The sequence below is a fragment of the Dermacentor variabilis genome, chromosome 5 (genome assembly GCF_050947875.1).
Source record: "Dermacentor variabilis isolate Ectoservices chromosome 5, ASM5094787v1, whole genome shotgun sequence".
In the NCBI taxonomy this organism is placed as follows: domain Eukaryota; kingdom Metazoa; phylum Arthropoda; class Arachnida; order Ixodida; family Ixodidae; genus Dermacentor; species Dermacentor variabilis.
The window spans coordinates 134816065-134836164 of NC_134572.1; the positions used below are offsets into that span (position 1 = coordinate 134816065).

General features: G+C 47.1%; 1 protein-coding gene across 7 annotated transcripts in view; it reads right to left on the minus strand.

Moving 5' to 3' along the window:
- LOC142581972 (uncharacterized) overlaps positions 1-20100 on the minus strand; it is a 570107-nt gene that overhangs the window by 388140 nt on the left and 161867 nt on the right. The window contains exon 1 of one of the 7 annotated variants that reach the window (XM_075691410.1): positions 3129-3201. The exons of the other annotated variants lie outside the window; for them this stretch is intronic. The gene's annotated coding sequence lies outside the window, so the exon portion shown is untranslated. Of the gene's footprint in view, positions 1-3128; positions 3202-20100 lie in introns of those variants that run through there. 7 annotated transcript variants of the gene reach the window in all.

The following is a 20100-nucleotide window of genomic DNA, read 5'->3' on the forward strand; positions in this document are numbered from 1 at the left end:
TACATCTTATTGCCATCTGATTAATTTTCTTATGCTGTAGCTAAGTTGGTATTGCGGGTAGTGAAAAGTTTGTCCGCGTGTGAATGATTCGCATTCGCGGACAGCTTTGTGGCCAATAGCGTTACAAGTGCCGAAAACGCCAATCAAAGACAGGGAAATCGCTGGAACAGGCCTTCGTCGTGCAGTGGACATAAGTAGGCGGCGGCGCTGTTGCTACTGATGGGGATGGGAAGCTCGAATGGAAATGTTACAAAGGCAAACGCAAAATGAAGTTCGACACCACCACACCATGTTAAAGCTTTCAGCACGTTTACTGCTTTTTGACAAGCGGCGAAGCGGCGCGTCACTAGGATGCGGTGTCATTTGGAGGCAACCGTGAAAGATGGCTGTCTCCACTGCGTTATATGCTCCAACCAGTCCATCGGCGTTATTGAAGTAATCACGATACATTACGAGCGCATAAGCTTTGCCTATTTGGGAAGCCAAATACCTTTGGGAAGTTGAAACCTTTCTGCAAGAGGTTGTAATTAAGAAGGCGGATGAAGTGCAGGGAATCAGCGTAGATACCTGACAGATGGTCTTAAACGGTGGCAGCGCCCTATTCCTGTTGAACCAACCTGTCGGTAGGCATCACAACAACAATAACAACAAACTCACTCACTCACTCACTCACTCACTCACTCACTCACTCACTCACTCACTCACTCACTCACTCACTCACTCACTCACTCACTCACTCACTCACTCACTCACTCACTCACTCACTCACTCACTCACTCACTCACTCACTCACTCACTCACTCACTCACTCACTCACTCACTCACTCACTCACTCACTCACTCACTCACTCACTCACTCACTCACTCACTCACTCACTCACTCACTCACTCACTCACTCACTCACTCACTCACTCACTCACTCACTCACTCACTCACTCACTCACTCACTCACTCACTCACTCACTCACTCACTCACTCACTCACTCACTCACTCACTCACTCACTCACTCACTCACTCACTCACTCACTCACTCACTCACTCACTCACTCACTCATTCATTCATTCATTCAGCTTTGGCCACAACGTGTGCGCGCTTCTCAACACCCTCTGAGTGTGCTGTGCGCAGTAGCATTGCGTTTTCTTTCAAACTGCTGAAATGCCAGCTGTACTTTTCACTCTTCATGCGAACTAAGAGCTTAAAGCTGCCGTGGTTAGTACGTTCAAGGCGGTGGACGTAGCAGTTACGGTAACTTTTTTTATCAAGCCTCGTATCACACCGCAGCACGAACTCGATCGGGATAACGTAACAATTCTACTCCAATACTCTTCCTTTCCACGCTTGGTCATTGTTCTGAGGGGCGGTCTGCCTGCCTTGTCACCAGAATAAGCCAGCCATGAGGGGTGGGTGATAAGAACGGACCAGCATAGAGTGAAATGAATCGTTACACTGATAGTTGTTTTCTGCAGAAGTGTGGCCTCGTAGCCAAGTCTAATCCACGCGGATAGGAGCCGGCCATCAACTGATAACCACCAGTGTTCTCCGTTCGATTGTCTGCCTTCGTATTATTGTCTGCCTTCCCAGCTGACCATGCCTCGTGTGCTAATATTACACTGCATTATGCTATTGGGCAAGACTCATGCTTCTACACCGGCTGATTTCACAGTAGCGATATCATTTGTTTCTGTTTATTCGCAGGTAGCAACAAGCTTATTGAAAGTGGCATCAACAACACACGGGCGCAATAGATGTGCTATATTAAGCAGCCGGCACCGAACACATAATCAGGAATACATTTTCGCCAGAACGCTACCCCAGTACGCTGCTTTTTATTTATCATGGCGCACAAGAAGCTCCGGGAACGCCATTTCAATCGGAGTGATCGCCCGTGGCCATCTGGCATATGCCAGAAACCAGCCTGAATGATTATTTGCAGGCAAGATTAAGTTTTACTCAGATATCCTTAGTCAAGTCCATATTTATTTGATCATTATTTCGCATGCTTTATTCTTCTTCAGATAAAGGCACGTACAGCTTATGGAAAAAACTGCCTTGAAGGTACCATTCCCGATTCTAGTCATTCTCAACAAATACCAGCGAACCGCATGAGCCCGTACCGCGCATCTCTATAAGCCGCTGTGATTGATCAAATATGAAAGTCCGAATTCTGAAACCCAGACTTACACTGCAGCCTGCAAGCAGTCACCAAGCGCAGATACGAAAAGGTTGAGATTCGTCTACGCTTCACTGATATGCAAATAAGATGTACCCTGTAAGTAGGGCTTCTTTATTTGCGAGTACGTCCAGTGGCGGTGCATCCTTTACAAGAAGGAGAAAAATAAAACATAAAGGGAAAAGATGAGAATATATATATATATATATATATATATATATATATATATATATATATATATATATATATATATATATATATATATATATAGTCTAGGCAATAGAGATATTTGTGAAGTGAAAAAAATCTCTACCTTAAACTAGCAAAATGTTGCCGTCCTGATTTAGAACTTCATTCACCGTGAAAACATCAGTCGGCCTCTTGTTAACATATCTTATTCTGGCGGGCGGTTTGTTGGCTAATATGAATTGGCGACGGAATGCACTCGCATTTGTTTTCTTTCCAACACGTATGCTGTAATATATAAGAAAAGTTCAGCCAGAACAGGAAATTCTCATCGCGCTGTGACTCGCTTTCTTCGTACACTCAACAGGCGTCACAACATACAATCCACCATACAGATCCTCCCTCTTCCGTTCTGCCACTTGTTTTTATACTCCGCAGACCATATAGCACGCCGGCGACAAAGGGAGGGGCACATTTACTTTCAATGAAGGCCTCATAAAACCTAATGCAACTGAGTCCACCATCCACTATATAGAGTAGCAACGCGCGAGCTCGGGAGGCGCATGGAGCGATATATTAGGGGCCTATAATCCTAATGGTACTTCCAAGCGGACAGAACGACAAGAGGCCATGCAAAAAGACGACAGAGACCATGGAGGTGGGGGGGGGGGGGAGCTTCAGGAGGGGTGGTAGCGTTGAGGGTAGAGAGTGCAACAGGGGGGCGACGAACAGGGAGAGTGTGAAAGAAAGATTCAAAAGAGTAGCGTACCCTCGTTGCCTTCTCCCAGTGCTACGAGTCACCGCGGGGAAGCGTCCGTCCTCCGCACTTTGCAGCCGAGAAGAGAGCGCAACGCTGAAACGTAGCGAACTCAGAAGACAGAAGGGAGGGTCTTCCTCAAAAGCGCCGCCATAAACGGTTGCCAGACAGACCATTTCGACAATGACGCGGCGGCCAAGGACGCCGTTCCTCGCCTGGCGATGATGACAGTTTTATGACCAATTTGGCCATTCGCGGTTTCCTGGTGCACGGCAAACCGCTACCGAGGGCTGCGCCCCCTCCCGGAGGTGTCTCTTCCATCAACCACCCCTCCTCGCCGTCTCTTTCTCACCCCTTCTGAAGCTCCGAAGCACAGACAACGACACGCGGTTAGCGCGTAGCAAACGTTGATTCCGATGGCTATAGCCCTGAATCTGGAATGATCCGAAAACGGTCCGGCAGTGATGTCTAGTTTAGAGACAAAGAGGACCGGCTCTCCGGGCAATACTTGTAGAGACGCGTATCGAAATGCGGATGCGCCCTCTCCCGTCTTTATTCCCCCGTCCCTCCTGGCCATTTTCGTAAGAGCTCGCATTCTGAGCACCCGGATGTCATTGGCTAAATTGATACAGTCTTTGTAGGCACCGTGATAGCACATTTGAAACGGGGCTCGCAAACTGTTCGATTCTGACTCTGGGGCACCGTCTATATGCCGTAAAGGGCATCGTACTTTGGAGTGTTTAGATGGCAGTGGTTTGTTACCTATGGGAAATGGAGAGACAAGAGGAGGAGATGTTAAGCGCAATTTACGCGTCAAGTACAGGTGTTTGTCAGCAGAAGCTTGTCTGTTGAGGAAGCAGAGGCCATCTGTATAAATCAAATGTGGTCTTGATCTTTTGGATGACGAAAATACCCGTAACCTCAACGCTGCAATTACTGACCTTCGATTTATGCATGCAGACGAGAAATTTGAGAATGCAAAGCGACACGCTTTAGAATTGAGCCAGGGCCTAGAACGCATGCTCCCGGTGTTACTTCAGCAGGACGGAATGTCAGCGTGGAACCGAAAGAAAAAAGGAGAATCTCTTAAATCACCTATGTGAACGAAGGCTACCATGTCTGAACACGCCTCAAACTTTATGGCAGTGATATCGCCAAAATATCGTAGCCATCAAGCAACGTTCTTGACAGTTGTGCATGTGGTGGCAGCGTTCGTGACATGTAATGCAAGCAACGTTCGGTTACATTGAGAACATGAGGAATATCAGAAATAGCCAATGATTTTACCGGGTGATAACAGGGATGTGGCATCATATGTCTTTCGTTACTGACAGTGCACGCGCAGCACCTTGTTATCACGCATCCAGCAGGGTGCTGATTCTACATATTTAGTTTGAATGTAAGAAAACGATTTTGTAGAGCAAATTTTGTAGGCATCCTCGTAATAGGAAGAAAAACCCTAGCGCTACGGGTTTAAAGTTCGAATTCCGGCAAAACTCATCACAGAATGACTGTCGACACTAATGCGATTCGCATTGAAGCAATATGGCACACCATATTGCCAACATCCAACCGCGTCATGTATCTAATGCCTGTGCAGCCGGCTAATCTCTCGTGCTTCTGTTTAGACACGCTGCGCCATCTAGCGGTACCGCCGTGATGTCCGCGTGATGTACCTGTGTGAATATGTATTCCGACAAGGTTGTCTGAAATATATGACGAGGATTCTATTCCACCCGTTACCGGATAAATTTAAGATAATTTTCTTTTGTCACTGACGAGCGGAACATACCCAGTGACTCAAATCAGCGTGAAACAGGTTCATAGAATAGCGGTACGTATCCAGTGGCACATACCGAGTGAGCCATCTTGGCGTCAAACATATTCATTGAAGAGCGGCACATACCGATGCAGATCCGACGGTTGCTTTCGAACCCAGTTCCCTCAGACCGTGGAGTGTTCAGTGAACCGAGTTGGCGGGAAAACGGATAGATAGATAGATAGATAGATAGATAGATAGATAGATAGATAGATAGATAGATAGATAGATAGATAGATAGATGGATAGATAGATACCAACAAGTGCGTAAAGTATCCTAAGAATGCTAATCGCACTAAAATAATCAGGGAAACGGTAAGGAGGTTAACCGAAAAAGTGTCCATCATGCTTTCATGCACCGTGCACGGAGGGAAGGGGAAATGAACTGAAACATGTCTGTATCGTAAATAAATAAATAAATAAATAAATAAATAAATAAATAAATAAATAAATAAATAAATAAATAAATAAAGAATTAGAAGTAAATTAGAAGTGTAAATTGTAAAAAGAAGCAAATAAAGTATTTTTGGACGATTTGATTTCGGAACCAAAATAGGTCACCCCAAAAGCCGCGGCCGCTGAGTGCCATAGGAACAGTCAAAATAGTCACAAATAGGTTTGAAAGCATACGACATAGAAATGTGCATGCGCCGATCTGCACGTGTAGTTTGATTCACTAGCCCAGTCCCAACGTTCCTTGCTCTTTTGGAAGGTTCTACTGTATTGCCATGTATACATTTTCTCTGGCGGTGCAACCTAGAAAGCTTCCTTGAATTATTTGCCCTCGATGCAGCCATAGCTCATGACAGAGGCACGCACGGTGTCACACGTGACTGAAGCATAAGGTGAAGTTTACCTTGAGAAGCTCACGTACAGAGGATTCGTTAATGAGTCATAAATTATTAAAGCGAAGCTTTCTTCGCGAACACTCCTGAATTTTCATGATGGTGGATGCTGGGCGCAGCTGAACAGCAAACACTTAAAAAAATGGTCAGCACGATGTGAACGTGGTTGGACAGATAAGCTGTAAATAACGACTAGAACGATTAACGATTGGGACGTAACTCTAAATTATTCACATGGAGACATTCAAGTGCACTTTACCTAAGTATTAGCCTAAGACGTTTCAACAGCCTGCCACTTGGCTTGCGCCGCTACTTCGTGCACCGACGAAAAGTGCACCAGAGAGAGAAGAAATGCACCTAACCACACCTTCGCCGCACCTTGTATGCACGCTGCTCTTCAGGAGTCCTCATTATACGTGGCCTTCCAATAGCACTGTCACTACACAAATCACTTGCTCGGCGTGTTCTTATTTTACGTACGAAAGTGTAGTTACGTCACCACCGGCTTTTTATGCTACAGTTGCCGTTTCCCGGCAACTGCAGCTTACGCAACCGTACAACAGGAAACGCTTGCGGCGAACGCTATGCGTGACGGTGAATTTTCTGGTTCTTTCTTTTTATATCCCCTGCGTGGCTGGCGCCACCACTGCCGCGGATGGGCTAAAACCCCTGAAACTTCGTAAACTAGTGACACTCTCTTCCTCCGCCTCCACTCCTCCTCGTTTCTCCTCCCTTTCACACTCCCTCCTCGACCGTGGCGCCGCCTACACTGCTCGAGCGTAGCAACGGCCCCAACATGCTCGCCTCGCCACTCCGTAGACGCTTCTCGAGCAAAAGTGGCGCTGGTGCACGGCGCGAGGGCCCACGTGATGCTATTAGGCCAATAGCGGCGCGGCGTCTGTCTCGGTCAGAGCGCGCGAGGAGGAGGCGGCATTCTTATAAGCGTGGCAGTACTTTACGAAGTTGAAGGGGCTTTAGGATGGGCGTAGGCGAGCGCCATCTGCTGGTGCTACAACGAACCCAGCGGCCCACGAAGCGTGCGCCTCCCGCTCAATGCCCCATTGCCGTGGATGGATGGATGGATGGATGGATGGATGGATGGATGGATGGATGGATGGATGGATGGATGGATGGATGGATGGATGGATGGATGTTATGAGCATCCCCTTTGGTATGGGGCGGTGGGCTACTCCACCAAGCTCTTGTTATTTTATTGCCTAATGTCTCACCTATGTTAAAAAACACGAATAATTCCCATAACCAAGTTTCTGAACCCCTATTGTGAACTGTTTTTGTACGCCTCCGTTCTTTGTCGTTTCCCTACTTTTCTTCCACCATCCTTCCAATTGCCTCTTACTATTGCGGACATGTTTACATTCCCCTTGCTCTCACTGAACCCAAGGGCTTCAAGGAGGCTAGTGATTCCTAAATCGACCGCTGGGCAGATATATTCACATTCTAACACAACATGCTCCATCGTTTCCCTAGCTTAACCGCAGCAAGCACATGCTTCTTTTTCGTTCTTATATCTCGCTTTAATATGCGTGTTCTAAGGCATCCTGATCTCGTTTCGAAAAGTTGTGAGCTTCCCTTTAAGTTACCATAAATTGTTTATTTCCTGATTTCGTGTTTTTCCTCTTGAATAGCCTACTCAGGGCAGGTTCTTTTCCATTGCCGCCTCCCATGCGATTATCTCAGCCTCTCTGACTTTCCGATTGACGTTCTTTGTTGCTGTGTTGCTCACCATACAGGCCGCATTCTTGCTGGTAAGCTTCCTAGTTCTTTTCCTGCACCGTGAATCAATGTTATTCCTGTACAAATATCTAAACACTCTCTCAGCCCATTTACTTTCTTCCATATTCCTCAGTCATTTTTCGTAATTAATTTTACTGTGAGCTTTCCTCACTTCAAAACTTGTCCAGCCCATGTCACCCTGTACAGCTTAATCTGTAGTCTTCCCGTGAGCGCCCAATGTGAGGCGTCCCACTGACCTTTGGTTGCCATCGAGCCCTGATTGTACCCCTGATTTTAAGCAAACAAGCGCATTTCCAAGTGTAAGTCCTGGAACGGTTACACCTTTCCACATACTACGGAGCACATCGTGCTATTGTATCCCCATAGCGCACTGTGTTTCATTATGGCCACATTTCTCTTCCCCTTTGCTGTTATTGTTTTTTTCTGTGTTTCTATATATCTATTGTCTTCGTTTATCCATATACCAATTTATATTCTTTTACGCGAAGTATTTCCTGGCCCTGTATCCCTGTCTGTTCGCTGTTTTCCTTGAATGCCATAAAACCGGTTTTGTTAACGCTAAATTTCAATCCTAAATTCTCAATTCCTGTCCACCGATATTAGCCAGACTTTGCTAATAACTTTGCTTGTTAGCAAGCAGCACAATGTCGTTCGCATAAAATAAACCTGGAAGCTACTGTTCTACTATTGAGCCCGCCTCTCTGTATGATAGCTGAAACTTGATATTGATTCCTTGTAGCGCCCTTTCCATTCTTACCATGTGCAGTGTTTCTTGGTTGTAGACGTTACCTTATAACTGATTATTTCCACAAGACAGGCAATACTATTAAACTGCTTAGCTTCCAGTTCTCCTTGGAATTAAATACGACAAGGCACCGAAACATCGATTTGTTTCAATAATAGCTCGAGAGTTTAGCTTTTTTTGCTATTTCATTCACAAAAGTAAAGAGATACCGCAATGAAAACAAGTTAGAAACTCATTGAACGCTCTCAAGTCCCTAGAATGAGCGAAGGATGTGGAAAAGCACATACGCATGCGCACACAAAAATTTCAAGCGAGGCTGATCATTCGTGCAATGCGCTTAATCGCAGTCCTGCTTCTACGCTGCAACGGAATACCCTGCAATCACTTTTGAAACTTAGGTTTTTAGTGTTCTTTCGTATAATGACTCTAGCTTGAGGCCAGTAAGAAAATTTCGCGCGCACCAGAATAAAAGTAACCGAAATCGATAGAAACAGACGCGCCCGGGACCGAACAGTGGCTGCACTACCAGCCGCTCCCAAAAACGTGCTTCGAGCAGGAGAGCCCAGATCGTAGCGATAAATAATTCAATTAGGGAGGTTATCAGAATGCTCTCCCACTCTAAATGGCCAGGCCTTCCCAGCACACTGCTTTATAACCGAGCCCTGGAAGTTGGAGGCCCACGACGCCCTGAGGTACAACAGTACGAACGCGCGCGGTGTATAGTTAATTGCGAGCGCCACAGCTCCTGGAAGCGCGACTGGGCACAGCAGCGCGGGAACCGTGATTAGGACGCCTTGGGACAAAGAAATGAAAAAAATACACGCTCGCACCGAGTCCTGTCCGCAAAAACCTAAGGCGTATATATAGCTACGGCGGGATAGCAAGAAAGGCTCGTTTATGCGATTAGCATGAAAGAAAAAAAAAAAAAAGCAGCGATTGCGGTGCTCGCTTTGCCAGCCGCCACACACCGCGGAACGCGCTGGACACGTTACCAGCCGAGAAGCAAAGCTTTGAAACGCAGGATGCGGCGGGATGCCAGCCCGAAGCTCCCGAAAACTGCGCGGGCGGCGGCTTCTGTGTGCCTACTTATATAGCGGGCGAGAAAACAAACAAGAGACCCAACGTAATCGCCGAGCTTTCCGCTTATTTACAGTTTGATCAAAACAAAGGCAACGTGGAACACGCAGGCCGCGTGCGCCGCTTCTAATTGGTCATCAGGGGTAAGGAAAGCTGGTTCTCGAGAAACGGTACCATTTGTGCCTAGCAGCGCGAGCATTGTGCGGTTGCTCGCTAACAGCGTGCGAAGCTGCAGATAAAAGTGGCCGGTTGCGACGAGGCGTTTCGCCGTGCAATCGCGCACGCGTGCCGCGTTGTGCAAGGCCTTTAACACGTTTACGTGTACCACGGAGCAGTCATTCCGCTAAATTAAACTTTCACTATTCTGCGGCGTACCTCGGTGCTGGATTGCTGCGCGTCCGCGGCATGTTGAGAAGCCCGTATATGCGTATTAGTTCCAGCGTCAACTCGAAGACGTCATTTCGCAAGAATGCCCATCACTTGGAAAGCATGCTCGTCTCCCTGAATTTGGGCTGCGTATCACCCAAGGAGCCTGTTACCTGTATATCGTCATTCCGAATAATACACGTAACACCAAGCCTAATTGAGGGTATACAATACGCTCGAGGATCTTACATTCTAAAGCACTGCGAGCGGGAAATTTAATGTAATTTTGATTATAGCGCGTGGTAAGCCCCGAGAGAATTTTCTCTGTTAAGTGCGTGCGGTGCAATATTTTGAAATGTGCGTACGTCGCTTTCCTGCACCACTCGATGGCAGGCAGCGACTGATGTCATGCAGTGCAATGGAACGAAATATTTATATGAATGCCGCGTTCAGGCGCTGCCACAGAAAAGAAAAAAAAAATGCTTCAGAAGTATCACGCGGGCACAGCTGCCGCGCATGAAGCAGCGCGGATTTTCGCTTGTTTGTCCTGAGCCCACATATCTTGTGGGATACATACGCATTTTCTTCGCGATTGTTTACGTTTGTTTGGACGCATGCGTACGAGGAGCAGCAAGCTAGGCTTAGCAGACACTTATAGGCAATTCAGTTTTAAATCACAGCGACTTCTTCAGCGACCTTGTTTTGGCCGATTAAACCGGCTTCAGGGAATTGTCTGAACGAATTTTCTCGTTCAGTCAATTTTTTTTCCTTTCGTCTGAACGAAAGGAAAAAAAAGAAAGCGTAATAAGGAAGAAACCTGGGCTATATGAATGTTTTTACGTCAACCTTTCATACTGTAACTCAACCAAAGTATCACTGAAAACTCTGTCATTATAATCTATATGAAATACAAACTGTGCGTCAGGATATAAGCCGGAAGCAGCATAGTTTGAAGAGCATTTTGAATAAGCCATGCAAAATGAGGTGCCGTGGTGGCGTAGAGGTAGAACACCCGCCTCGCGTGCAAGAGGTCCGTGGTTCGAATCCCGGTGCCGGCAATCTTCCACCGGATTAAAAAAAAAAATCCGCGTGTTGATAAAATTGCACAAACAGGCCTGGAGTGTGGCCTGATCCCGGTGACCAGAACCGGTAACGCACTCCCTCACCAGAGCAGGATTGGCCACCCTGGTGCAGTACTTGGCCACAACCTCCTATGAACACAACAATCAAACCAGCAGAAAACTAAAGTAATGCTTAACAGTCTCGGGAGAGAACAGCAATTTACAATAGGCAGCGAGGCACTGGAAGTCGTAAGGGAATACATCTACTTAGGGCAGGTAGTGACGGCGGATCCGGATCATGAGACGGAAATAATCAGAAGAATAAGAATGGGCTGGGGGGCGTTTGGCAGGCATTCCCAAATCATGAACAGCAGGTTGCCATTATCCCTCAAGAGAAAAGTATATAATAGCTGTGTCTTACCAGTACTCACCTACGGGGCAGAAACCTGGAGGCTTACTAAAAGGGTTCTACTCAAATTGAGGACGACACAACGAGCTATGGAAAGAAGAATGATAGGTGTAACGTTAAGGGATAAGAAAAGAGCAGATTGGGTGAGGGAACAAACGCGAGTTAATGACATCTTAGTTGAAATCAAGAAAAAGAAATGGGCATGGGCAGGACATGTAATGAGGAGGGAAGATAACCGATGGTCATTAAGGGTTACGGACTGGATCCCAAGGGAAGGGAAGCGTAGCAGGGGGCGGCAGAAAGTTAGGTGGGCGGATGAGATTAAGAAGTTTGCAGGGACGGCATGGCCACAATTAGTACATGACCGGGGTTGTTGGAGAAGCATGGGAGAGGCCTTTGCCCTGCAGTGGGCGTAACCAGGCTGATGATGATGATGATGCAAAATGATGGCGTACAGCGAATGAACAGTCTAAGGTCGGAATGACTATATTCTTATCGCGACTGTTTTACCACTGTAGACATGCTTTTTATGTATCAGCATCAAACACTGTCATTAATACAGCGCTACGCTTCGTGACCTACACAGTTCGTTATTATAATTTTTGTGACTAAATGGAAACGGATCGTAGGAACTGCTTGCGATCCCTCAGATTACGAAGATCAAATATATGAACGCGTACGCAAACAGTACCTTTCTAATACCGAGGTTCATTTATTGATATAATTTGTTAAGCGCCGTGCTTAACATCGGTATCGATGTTATCGATACCGATGGGTATCGCGTCGGACCCGGTACGGGTGTCTTGCCATATGTTTAATGGAGAAGAAAGAGGAAATAAAGAGAGAAGGTAGGGATGTTAACCAGAAATGCGTTTGGTTGGGTACCCTACTCTGGGGGACAGGAGAGAAGGAATAGAAAGATGAGATAGAGGGAGGGGAGGGGAGTAAAGCTGCGGTGAGCGCGCGCACGCACACGGAAGGCCTGAGTGAGTCAAAGACGTTCACATAGGCCAGTCACCCTCAAGAAAGACAAAAGTGCCTTCACAGCTTTGAAGGCCGACGAGCGATGGGGACGGTCTTCAAGCAGCACCTGCACAGACAACGGCCGATCGTCCTGTCGTCGCAATGCGATACATGTTTGTATTTCCTACTGAAATCGATGACATCGGCACAATAAATGTTCGATGTTCTCCTCCACGCTACAGACGTCGCATGCAGCACTGTCGGTCAGTCCAATCAAAGTAGTGTACGCCTTCGTGAAAGTCACTCCCAGCCACAGCCGGCACAGAAGCGATGCCTCACGTTGGTGAAGCCCGGGTGCGCCTTATATTTGGGGTGCTCCACTCTGCTAAAGAGAGCTCGCGCGCCAGGATACAAAGCCGCCTTGCAGCGTCTGTTCTGGAAAGAGGAATGCGAACGCTGTGTTGTTCTTGATGCGACTTTCGGGCAGCTTTGTTCGCTTGATCATTTCCACTGGTTCCGCAATGGTCAGGTAACCAGCGGAAAATAATTTCCTGGCCTTTCTGTTTGACATCGTGGTGAAGTTTGACAATTTCGCACGTTAACTGTTAGTGAGCTCCCCGTCGGAGAACAGACTGCATGCTGCGTAAAGCCGGTCTCGAGTCGGACAACACGGCTGACGTGCGAGGACTCTCCGTGTCAATAATTTAAAGCGCACTGCGCAGAGCTGTGAGTTCTGCAGCCGTGTAAATCGTGACATGTGTCGTCTTGAATCGCAGTTTTATTCCTCTCGTTGGTATAAACACAGCACCGCCAGAATTGGTTGATGTAGTCGATCCGTCAGTATAGATGTGTACATGGCAACTGTATCTCTCGTAAAACAGGAGTAAGCTCAGTTGTTTTAGTGCAGACGGTGGCAGGTTTGACTTATGAAGTCCTGGAATACTGAGGTGTGCTTCAGGACTGTACAAACGCCATGCAGGAGAAACCGGTCTGGCCGCAGGTGTGTACCCCAATGTAAGCGAGGCACAATAAGCACTGGGAGTTGTGCTAAATGACGTGCGGGGTCTTTCCAAGGTGAGTGCGGCGAGGTGGTGGCAAGAGGTCGGGGTAATGTGCCTGACATGTAATTGTCTCGAGGGCAATGTACGTCGTGGTTATTTAATAATCTTGAGCAATGGCAATAGTTTCAACCGTTGACGCACTGCGTGGTAATCCAAGGCATATCCTCAGAGCTTGGGCGGGAATGTTCTGAAATGAACGCAAATTGGTTTTGCAGGTGTATGATATCGCGGGTAGGCTGCACCGGAGGAATCCAACGAACAACACCCTGTACAGCTGTAACATGAATTGTGTGGACACACCCCTGTTCTCTCCTGTAAGGAACTTGAACAGAAAATATGTTTAGTGGAGTGATATATAAAGGCAAGAAGGCCATATTTAACGAGGGAAAAGCGTCATGGTTGAGAGGAGGGTTAGGCTAGGGCAGGTTTACCAAGTTCCGCTGTATGGATAGCTGACAAGAACGCATAATGGGAGAGTGAATGAAATTGAACAATAGAATGACTCACAAACGGAGTACACGCCCAACGATACTAGACTGCGCGCATGCACATTGTGAATGCGTGCTACACCTAAGTGCCCACAGTGCTTACCCAAAATGCATTGCTTCAACTGATAATGCTGCATGCCTCTTCTACTCCATCGCACTTAGGTACAGTCACTTATATAGTAACTACGCTTAGAAGGTGTTGCCTTACCGTACAGTGCCCGAACGAGCGAAGGTAGAGAGAAAATGGCGCACTCATTACCCGCTCATAAGTGCTCGGTGTACTCACGCGTCCGACACGGAGACTTGCGGCTGGCTGGGATAAGACGAGCCTCCTCGCTAATGCACCAAGCGATTGATGCGTCACTCCGCGGGATTGCAGAACTTTCTTGACCAAAGAAGTTGAGATTTTGCTAGCAAGAGCACGGCAACGAAAAAAAAAATCATTTACTGCAATGGCAGTGAAGTTCTCAGAGCACTCGAGCCAGCATTGGGTGCTTAGGTAACCCAAAGAGAGTGTCTGAAGTAGGCATCATCTCGTATTCTTGTGTGATAATGCACATCTGGATGTATCCACCGCTTGTTGTTGCTTAGATTTTGCTAAAATTACTTCCAAGTATCACAGACCGTGCAGCAGGTGACAGTAGAAAATATAAGAACCATACCTGTAATCCCAGCGATTTTTACTTATGCGCAAATAAACGTACAATGACTTGTCGCGATAAAGCGTTTAAAAGAGATGAAAAGTACTGATCAGCGCAGTATGAGTGAGAAATCAGTTGGGGCATTTGTAGTGCCTAGAGCTTTGCTTTCAGAACGTAACGTAAACTACGGCGAAAGGGGGACATCCATCCTCCCGTCAAAGCAAGATCGTGCACGCCACGGTTTGAAGGCCAGGTCGCCGGGGACACTAACATCTTCGCAGCCGACAGCTTTGGGGCTTTTGTGCCAATCGACGATGTAGCTAACCCACATTGATATTTTTTTTTTTTGCTAAGAACTGCAGTCTCTATTAAAGCAAAGCTGCTTAGGCGAACAGGCGAACCCTCTTTGATTTTACTTACCGTGGCTGCTCTTTCAGCTGCCAGTCTTGACGAATCGGTCATACATAGCACAGAAGACCACTCGCAATACAAGTCAGTTTACATGTAATCCCATCTGCACTACGCTTACAGATGTGCCTGTGACTGGCTATGTTCTCTACAGAGTTGCACAGTGAAATAACAAGCGGCACTTAAATATCCTTGGTGCAACAAATATATACACACCCGTTCTTTAGAGCGCCTGATTACTTTATTAAGACGAAGCTGAAGCTTTCTGTGCCTCCTTTTACAGGGGTTTGGCCCATTTGCTCTGTCGTTTTCTCTCTGAGTAAGGTGGACCAGTCCTGCCGATAGTACAATATAGTCCGCTGGTACCGCAGATGGCGTGCAGAAAAGTGGAAAGCTCTTGAAGACATGTGTGATCTGCCATTGTGTGGATGAAGGATGTGCGGTTTTCCACCTCTTGTTGATTTTCCAGGGAGGACCGTAATCGTTATGCTGCAACACCCGTTGCAGTATCTATATGAAACTTCGCTTCACATAGGTTCTAAGGGGGCAGTTTATTTATACACAGGCAGAGAGGCCGGGCTGAACATATGCGCTCTAACCAGCTACTCAGCGCTGGGAAAGAGAGAAATGTAACAAAACAAGAATGGAAAAGTATGATGAGAACAATAGGAGTGCGGTGAATCCTGGCTACGCAGCGGCATATTTGAATCACAGCTTTCAGTCTCGTCATGCTCATGCAGGAGAGAAAATAACAAATCAATAGAATAGGCTTTCATCTTGCACTGGATATAGATTGGGCAAATGATAACGGCTGGCTTTCACTTTATGAAACCTTAATAAACATGGTTGTATATCACTGCGATCCGCCTTCCCCCATCCGCACCCACACATACACAAACACGCGCAAGCGCTTTCCCAAGTGGGATATCTGGCGACAGTGATGTAGCAACGTTACGTTCGAAACTGACTAATCATCGATTTAAAACAATCAGCAAATTAAGGAAAAACTATGGGGGCACCTAAGCAGTTCTTACGATGTGTAAATGCGGGAACATTACTTGTCGCTGAGTGTGTCGCTGAGCTATGTTGCTGAGTTTAGTGTTGCTGCGTCGAACGTGCAGCCCTGGTTGGAGTCTCCTACGGCATGCATGGACGTGCCACAGCGTAGAGCCGAAGGCTGATTCCTGTACACGAGTGCTGCCGCGTCCGTTTGAAACAGCGTTGGCCCCACACTGTAAAACAATTTAGACCCTAAAAAGTGAAAAAAGGTGTAAATGTGTCTATAGCTTACACCCTTAGGGTGTTATCTATATCATGGACACCCTAATGGTGTGAGTTATAGACACATTTACACCCTTTTTAACCTTTTAGGGTGTAAATTATTTTACAGTGCACGTATACGCACACAACCACGAGTCCTGTTTCAACGAAATGCACAGCGCACATCTCTCCGCCTGCACCGAAGCAGTCTCTGAGCTTGACGGGTCGTAGTTGAAGTGCTGACTTGGCGTATATGGCGAGGTCGGCAGCAAGCAACGTTGTCGGGTCGCTCAGCGGCGCACGTGAACGAGTACACCGCGATAGGTCTTTTGTCATCCGGCCTCATGTATGTCTCCGTGAAGCAAAGTACGTCGCCTCTGTTGACGGTCACATCGTGCGCCACATCGTCCATGTGTTTTGAGAGAGAACACATGTTTAGGCATACGACGAGGTATGCGCTTGCACTGCGCCGTGCGCCATCTAGTGACTCGCCCACAAGGCAGAGCCCGGCCAGGTGCACAGCCTCGAAGATATTCGTCGCCTGCTGCAGCGGTGTTTTAAAGCCAAGAATTCCATGTCTCACTGATTCGTCCGTGAGCACCAAGAGCACACTGCGGGAAAGTCAACTTACACATCTGCCTAGAACATTACATTCGCAGTACCGCGCCGACGTCGACTGGCCGGCTGGTCAGTGCCTGATAACGGCACGAGTCGACGAGCTCAGCAAGAGTAGCGCATGCGCACAAAGTTCACTGGAAGCGCAAGTTGCGTCGGCTAGGCATGCCACCACCCATGTCGCGATTAACTGAGCTTCCATGCTTATCGGAGACAGCAAGTATGCGTGAACACGGGCTCGTCTTAGGATCTTAAAAAAAAAGACCATCTCTTAAATATGGTGGAACGCCACGCCATATGGCCACGCTACCCAGACGAAATGTATATATGTGCATTGCATTACGCGCGTCACGCAATGCATACCCGGCCGTCACCATGGGTACGCCGCGGGTGCAGCGCATTGCAGAAGAGGCTGCCGTACGTGAACCTCAGCGCGAGCGCGATAGTGCCCATAAGGCCGATCCCGTGTGTTGGCAACTGCATGCAGGGTTCGTTGCATGGTCGTTGGCTTTGGTCTTTGATTCAGTTTGCATTGGGGGTGATCTTCGCGTTCAACCATCTTTCTTTAAGAAAGGGGCTTCGATTTTTTTCATGTGTGTCTAGATGTAATGTAACTAATTTTCGCATGATACTACTAAAGCTTAAAGCATAGAGAGAAAAAAATGTGGCGATGGTGCAGTGGTTAGCACGCTCGGCGACGGAGCGGTAGCACTGGCGGCGAGGGTGAGGATTGAATCCTCGTCGTGATCCCATGTTTTTTTAAATGAAGATGATGACAATTATGTGCCGCATTTCTGCCACTGCTTTGTGATGACGGCGGGGTCGAACAATGAGCCAAGTAATGTTTTCGCATTAGAAAGGAAAAGCGGCTTTCTCTTCAGTAAAATCCCCTTTGCAGATTGTCCTTACATGCGACATTGCCATTTTTTCTTGCGCTTGGTTGGCCATGCGGCATAACGTCATAATGGAGCTAAATATAAGCTAGGCCCTTTTTCATGAATTCGACTGAGTGCATTCGAAACTCTACCGATGTAACCAAGGCATAATGAGTAGTGGTAGTGAGCGCCGCAGGATTTAATCTAAATATCCCGCGACAAAAGGCTGGCTTTCACTTCGTCAAATCATACTAGTCTTCACTTTCCAACTGTTCTTATACATGGGATGTTAAGCAATGGTTTACTTTGATTCTATTCGGGGATTCTCGCTGTCTGGCTTCAAAACTCTACCGACCTGATCAACGTATTAAGCTCAAGTAGCAGGCTCCGCATACGTCAGCGTTGCCAACCACTTAAAAAAACTAAAGAAAGAAAGCCACAGGCCTGCGCAGCACACCCAGCATAGCACCAGCGTAAGCAGGAAGAGCGGCTCCATAGGAGCTCCATTTTCGGCAGGATGCACTAGAAGGTCCTCTTTGCGTCGTTTTCAAGAGACACACCGAGACGCACAGCCTCGCACTAGAACTGGTCGAGGAGACTCAGTTGAGTCTCCGGGCCAGTACGGGCGAAGATGGCTGCCGAAGACTCCCTAAAAAAATTTTTGTGCCAATTGGTGCGAATTTGAATTTTTGGGGCCGTGATTTGCACTCCGATGTCACGATGATTTGCTGATTGCAAGAAAGAAGTACGCGTGCAAGTGAGCGTATGCACCACCGTTGCTCAGTAAGCGCAGATTTAACGTTCTCCGCTTCACAACTTATCTCCATCGCGAAAGAAATCTCCACCTTTAAGAAGCATCAAACCACCTTTAATTACGTGTTGGACCCTGCTAATAAGCACGTACTGATGTCCTGAGTGCACATATGTTGGGAGCGTTGACGACGGAAGCGAATGCGCCACGTCGGGAATAGCGTTTGAACTCTCGCGTGATGTGCGCCGCCAACGCCCACTGAGGCAGGCAGGTCTGCCAGTGAAGACTGGCACAGATTGCTCTATCACACGGGACGTTCTTCTTATTGAACAGGTGAATAAATGGAGCGGAGTCACGACCGACCTTACCACGTTTAAGCCGTGGAAAGCCTAGGCGCTCGCACGAAACATCCTGGGCGTTTTTGTTGAACTTAAATGAGAATAGAACGGGTGACTGCTACTTCTTTTCGCATAGCAGACGCAAAAATTTTGCGCGCGCGCGCACGCACGCACGCACACACACACACACACACACACACACACACACACACACACACACACACACACACACACACACACACACACACACACACACACACACACACACACACACACACACACACACACACACACACACGCGCGCACACACACGCGCACACACACACGCACACACACACACACGCACACACACACGCACACGCGCACGCACGCACGCACGCGCGCGCGCACACGCACGCACACACACACACACACACAGATATATATATATATATATATATATATATATATATATATATATATATATATATATATATATATATATATATAGAGAGAGAGAGAGAGAGAGAGAGAGAGAGAGAGAGAGAGAGAGAGTAAAAAGGAAACCACGCCAGGCCAAAAATCCGTAGCACAGAGTTCTATATCCATATCAACATAGTCTGCGATGCGCAGGCAAACGGATGACCAGATCAGGAATATTCATTGATGAGATAATACACCCACAGAGGTAGTACGGTGAAAAGTAAGCTACAGCATCGGATACAAAATAGTACAGCATATAATATACAAAATGCTCATAAATACAAATAATGAAAGCACTTTGTAGTTACATTGTGTTACTATTCGGTGCGATATCTAGTATTTGGTAAAGGTGCCTCTGTCTCCGAAAACTTGTTAGACCCCGTTCACTGCTTTACGCTGTGTTATTGTCGATGGTCTAGGGCCCAGCTATTTTGCAAGTCAAGACAGTCGGTGACGATAATCGAGTGTAGCTCTTGCTCTAGCTGCCGTCTATGCATCTTGTGACTGGGGCATTCGAGGAGTGGACGGCGAACATCCTCATCGTCGTAGCCACAGGAGCAAGCCAGGGATCAAGCCCGCCTCACGCGACATAGAAAACGCTTTGTGTAGCCTGTCCCAAGGCGCGATGGATTAGTGTCTCGGCACTTAAGTGTATATAAAGCTGGTATTTCAGGGGTTGGTCCACGTCGGAAAGGGTCAATCCCTTAACACTTGTGTTAAACCAAATTGATATACACAATTCTTTCTTTTGTAAATTTATTATGCGATAGGTATCCACTGGTGATCAAGGAAATCAGTTGAATTTGTGTATATTAAGAGGCCGATTTTGCCAACGAATCCACTAATTCGTTGCCGGCTATGCCAGCATGTCCCGGAACCCACTGCAATATCATGCTTCTTTCATGCTTTCTTTCGCTCGCTTAAGATAAACTATTAAGTGCTGCGTACGTAATTCGTGCGTATGGTTGGTTGCCTTCAGTATTACTCAAGACGTGTTGAAGCCGATAAGCATTCCGTACAAATTAACCGCCTTTTTGGTCTTGCA